The sequence below is a fragment of the Amblyomma maculatum genome, chromosome 11 (genome assembly GCF_055883805.1).
Source record: "Amblyomma maculatum isolate TAMU_Amacu chromosome 11, ASM5588380v1, whole genome shotgun sequence".
Classification (NCBI taxonomy): Eukaryota; Metazoa; Arthropoda; class Arachnida; order Ixodida; family Ixodidae; genus Amblyomma; species Amblyomma maculatum.
In genome coordinates, this window is record NC_139354.1 from 138325407 (window position 1) to 138331191 (window position 5785).

The window sequence follows — 5785 nt, forward strand, 5'->3', positions numbered from 1 at the left end:
CGTCATGCAATGTACGTGGACGACATCATCATTGGGACCACTGAAGGCTCACTAGGGGAGGAGGCGCTACAAGAGGCTGCCACCGGCATTGAAAGATACACACAACAAAGAGGACTCGGATGCTCCACCGAAAAATCTGAGCTCCTCAGAGTGGGTAGGTACCCTACGGACGCACCACTCGAAGTAAAACTAGAGGGCCAGGACATCCCGGAACAAAATATGATCAAAATCCTCGGCATGTGTCTACAAGGAAGCCGTAAAAGCAGTCACACACTCAGCCTGCTAAGCAAAGCGGTAGGCAAGTAGGCCGGATGATCAGCAGAGTAGCGCACAAGAGGTATGGCATGAAGGAGGAGGACACACTCAGGCTAGTCAACAGCCTAGTGGTCAGCCGGGTAGCGTATTGACAAACCATATCCCGTAGGAGCACTCGAGCAGACGACGCTCTGACGCGAAAGCATGTGACACAACGTCACTTCCACGAGTAGCAGCGACGCTGTTTCTCCCTAGCGCCTTGTGACGAGACTACTCATGGTTTCGGTTTCGTTTCACGCAGGGCTCGCATTTACGTTTTTTTCCCGCTGGTGTTTGTCAAAGGTACTCATGTCTCGGTGTCGTTTTTGCGCAGCGCCCGTATTTTCGCACGGCTGTCGGCTGAAGTTCACGTAAAAATAACGCGAATTGCCGTCGGCTAAAAGTTCGGTCACGCGATCACGTCAATTTCGGTCCAGTGACCACTGCGCGGGCTTTTTGCTCTGGTGTTCTGTAAACGTCGGTCGGTTACCGGTCACGTGTTAAGTAAATTTCAGTCCAGTGGTCACTTGCGCGGCTGTTCTTGTTCTGGTATTTTCTGGAATCGTCGCTCGGCTCGGCTACACCCCGAAGTTTGCACTTCTCCCCATCCGCATAGCTCCACGCATTTCGTCCGGTGCACGTGCACTTGGCTCATCCGTTGCGCGCTGCGCTAACCAGGGCGATTTTGTGCTTGGCGAACTTGTGTGTCAATTGCGGATAACTAGAGATGATGGACGAGCTCCCAGAGCCGCTCGAGCTCGTAAAAGATGAGCTCGCGTCAAAAGGGCACGAATCGGTGTATCGCGCGAACCTGGCAAACGAGGCAGCCGTCAACGAATGGCTGGAAGCCTACAGCGTCGAAACCAACAAGTCTTGGATTGTGCAAAAGGTTCAAAAGGATGGAGAAAGATACGTACTTTGCCGATCAGCCAGTATTGCTCATAGCAGTATATTTCAATCATTGTCAAATAATTTATACTCGGCTAGTGCTATATTTGGGTTGAATTTCAGTCAATTTAATAAAAAGTGGAGCTACATTTCTCGCTTATGCTGGAGTCGAAAGTACACGAGCGCAATATATTAGACGATAGTTTCCATGCCGACCAATGCAGTTAGCTGGCAAGCGCGAGAGAAGAGACTTTTGAAGGAAGTCATCACCTCGAAGCTAAATGACTAATTGTAGAAATGATGACACAAAGTGCTAGTCACATGCCGTCAATCTGATAACTTTCCCTTGTAAACGTTCGTAAAATCAGTTTACAGAAAAAAAAAATGTTAGCCAAAGAACTTATACTGAGTGAACATCTAGTGAATATCTGCCGCAAATGTTAATAATATATCATTATAGTATACATTATAACGTCCACGTTGAAGAGAGTAGAAAGTGGACATGTACCGAATACTCACATATGTCCACACATCTCTTGATGAGATATTAAATGATATTCTGTAGATATGTAGCCAACATCTTTTTAGGGATCAGAGCAATTGCTGAAAAGTGCCAAAGAAGATAATTGTTTATCCAAGGTAAAAATTTCCTACTGGTTTCTTGCGGGGATCCTACTAGTTCCAGTAGTACTGGTATATTAACACATTCCCCATAGCCACTGGAATCGGTAGCGGCTGGATCTCCCTGCAGAAGGTCGGTTGGGTGCATTGGTTCTGGTGGGCCTGTTGACCTATGAAAATCTTGGTGCAGCAGCTGCCTAGGGCCGCACTATCAAAATGAAGACAAGGGCAAAGGTTTCATAAGTATGAATTATACTTTATTATTTTCCATGTCTACAAAAGTTCTGCAATCTGCGTGGACACTTTTGTCTTGCTGTGTGGTACTGCTGCAGGTGTTCCAGCTTCAATCAGATGTTGCAATGAAGTTAGCTGCACAGCAAGATTTTTTCAGAAAAACATACAGCACCACACTACTTTAATTTAAATATCAACAATTTGGAAAGCAGCCATTCAAGAACAATGCATTTGGATTACGTTTGTGTACTTGCATCGCCAAGGGCTCAGATTACTTCCAACCAAAGCCACCATCTCAGCTTTTAGACATTAGTTGATGGCATGGTGCCCTGCCAATTTAACAGTCAAACCATTCCATATGTGACACACCACAAATTGTTAGTGCTGTGCTTCGCATGCCTATACAGCTGCTTACAGTGCGATCAATCATGTTTCTGTCTAGTTTGAGCTTTTTCAGAATCAGTGCGTGGCGAGCCTGTGTATGCATTTGGACCAGAATATGAGAGTGAAAGTGTGTGCAATGACAACTGGTGCATGTGGAGAACATGCACTTCATGTGTTATATGTCGACTATGCGAGACAAGTGCAATCCACTGTGTGCGTGGTCTTCTCTATAACTCGAACCAATTCACTGCACTACAACACTGTCATCAACCATTTGTATCCTCATTCTCCTTTTATTTCCCTTTTCTCCCTTCTCTAGTGTGGAGCAGCACGCTAGGGTCATATTGCTGCTGGCTGAACTCTCCACCTTCCCTTTCGTTGAATTATTTTCATCGCTATCTTGCTTATTCACTGTGCTTTGGGCCTCCTTGCAAACACAAATGTGGCTATTTGCAATTCAAAGTAGGTTCTTTGATGGCTGCATGGCTGCCCAGTGTCATTTGTAGAACTGAAGTCACATCTGCCACTTTTTCCTGCCAAAAAGTTGAAGGCATTTGCCAGTAAAACAAACTGCTTCTGCATAAATGGTTTACAATGTATTGCTTGCCGTGCATTTACTAAACAGCAAAGGCATTGTTTCACCTAAATTTAGAAGCAGTGTATTTCAGTTTTGTTTAGTATAGTGTCCCAAATTGACTTAGGCTTTGCAGGATTCTGTAGTGTAGGTCTCCGGCTCATTTTTGACCAATGATTTTTTTTTAACATGTACTGACATCACACAGTAAATGGGTGCCTTACATTTTTCTCTATCAAAACATGGTCACTATGGCTGGGATCGAACTCAGGTTCCTCAAATTTAAATGCCTAAAACTGGTTGTTTCATACTATTTCCTAGACGACTTTCATCGGGGTAGCCTTGTAGTACCTTATTTACTATAGCCACAAGTCCTTGTAGTACCTAATTTACTATAAACACACTTGTGGCACATGATGATGACATTACCAAGCGTTTCTTTGAAATGTTGGATTGCTAGCTGACCAGTGTGCAAACCATAAGGAAGTGATGTCAAAATACTCTGGTTCTCCGCTCTTCAAGTGTTGTTATAATTTGTGAGCTTAATCCTTTAATTTTGTAGCAATGATTCCTTCTTAAAAAGATTGGTAGGCATAATGGTGCATGTACAACATGTCACCTAATTCGGAAGCTTTTGAAGCGGCTGTAAGATAGTTTGGAATTCAAGTTAGCCAAGGTCACTTTGAGATGTATACAAGGAATAAACAGTTGTGAAAACCAGCACTTATTTATTTGACTCAATATTGAACTGCACCATTCTGCGTAAGCATGTTATGGGTACCCACAACTTCAAAAATAAACACTGTTGTTTCTTCTTGCCATGACACTTGAGCAGAATACCAATCACGTACATAAACAGTTACAAAAAACAAATTGCACAGCATGCTATGCCACTGCTTAACAGGTGCAGTTAAGTTAGCTATTGCGCTCAACAAATGCCTATTCAACGCAGTGCTCTCAAACAAGCGTGAGTACTTTAAGAGGGTGGAAATTCTGGCTGGTTGGTGCATGATCTGTGGCTAAAAACAGCGCTAACACGAGACGAAGCAGACGAAACAGCGTCGTGTACCCTCTGCTTCGTCTCGTGTCAGCGCTGTTTTTAGCCACAGAAGTGTGAGTACTTGGTTATCGAGTTCACCTAATATCCCACTACTTTCAGAATCAATAGTTTGACGTCGCCAGATTATGGGCTTCAGAAAAGGGTGGTTGCCGCTATGACCAGGGCGTCGTAATCATGCGTGCGTTCACAAAACGAGAGCATGTTTTCATTTCAAGGATTATTACCGCTAATTTCAGAAAACTGGCTTCGCTGTTCCAGCTTATTGCCATATAGAAACATTTCCGTATTGAAATGCCGGAAACTGGAAAAAAAAGGAAAAAAAAACAATCCTGAGTGAAAACAGCTGCTCACAAGGTAGCATAAAATGAGAGACGGCCTTTGAGATGTAATTTAGCATCGGTAGTAGTCTACATTTGCCCTTGGGTAGGCCAGTAGCTTTAGCATCCTTAGCGAAGACCCCCGAGCAGCGATGCAGCATCACAGGAAATGTTTCACAAATACACCACGTAACCACGTTTTTTTTTTCTCTCTTTTTTCCCCCCTTTTTACCCCCCATATTGCAGCGGTGCTTATCTAAATATTGCAGTGCTACTAACCAAGGCACTTTCAACGATTAGTGGCTCCAAGGCGAGCTCCAACGGCGCTGCGCAGCTTTCTTGGAATCGACGCACTTGCACATCCAGCACCAGCACAGTCGGCATCCAGCATGTTTAGGCAGCAAAAGTTCAGCAGTCGTGGCTTCACAAAATCGCTTGCTGTCAGAGTCAAACACCAGACTTGAGATGACGGCCAAGACACTAGTTTCGAACTGCAAACATCACAGTATCCAACATCCAAATGGCACGGCTTGGGCCACTGCATTTATAAAGCCTCAAAACTGCGGCCGCAGCACCCCTTAAGCCACAGGCACTACCATTGAGCCATGGTAGAAGGATACGCGTTTGTCTGGTTATAGTGTACTAGACTCTAGTACACTGTAGTCTGGTTAACCAACGCCCAACGCCAGTGTCGGCGAAGCAACGGCGCGCGCGTGTGCGCCGCCATCTTCCTTTGGCATGAAAAATATAGAAACAAGCAAAAAACAACTTAAAGGAAGTGACGTCGTGTCACGTGCTTGCGCGTCAGAGCGTCGTCTGCTCGAGTGCTCCTACGGGATATGGTTTGTCAATACGCAGCCGGGTAACATATTCATTGCCGTACCATGTGACTACCAAAGCAGAAAGGGAGCAAGCGGAGGCAATACTCCGGAAGGCATACAAACCAGCACTTCATCCCTCAAGAAATACATCCAACGACAAGCTCATGCAACTCGGAATCAGCAACACTTTCGAAGAACTAGGAGAATGCCAGCTCAAGGCGCAAATACGAAGACTTAGTAACACAACGACTAGAAGGGCGCTCCTGGCAAAGCTAGGTCGGGAAATAGAAAAGCCACAAAACAGCAAGGTCGCACTACCAGACCCGCTAAGAAAGACAATATGCATACAACCTATCCCCCGAAACATGGATCCAAACCTCCATGCTCACAGGAGACAGGCTAGGGCAGAACATTATGAGAGGACCATGGGACATCGGGACAATACAGTCTACACTGATGCCTCCCTATACCCCCAAACACACAAAAATAGCGTAGTAGCAGTAGTCGTAAACCACCATGGAGAACACATCACAAGCGTCACAGCCGAAGTATCTAACATAACGTAGGCAGAGGAGGTTGCCGTCGCTTTGCA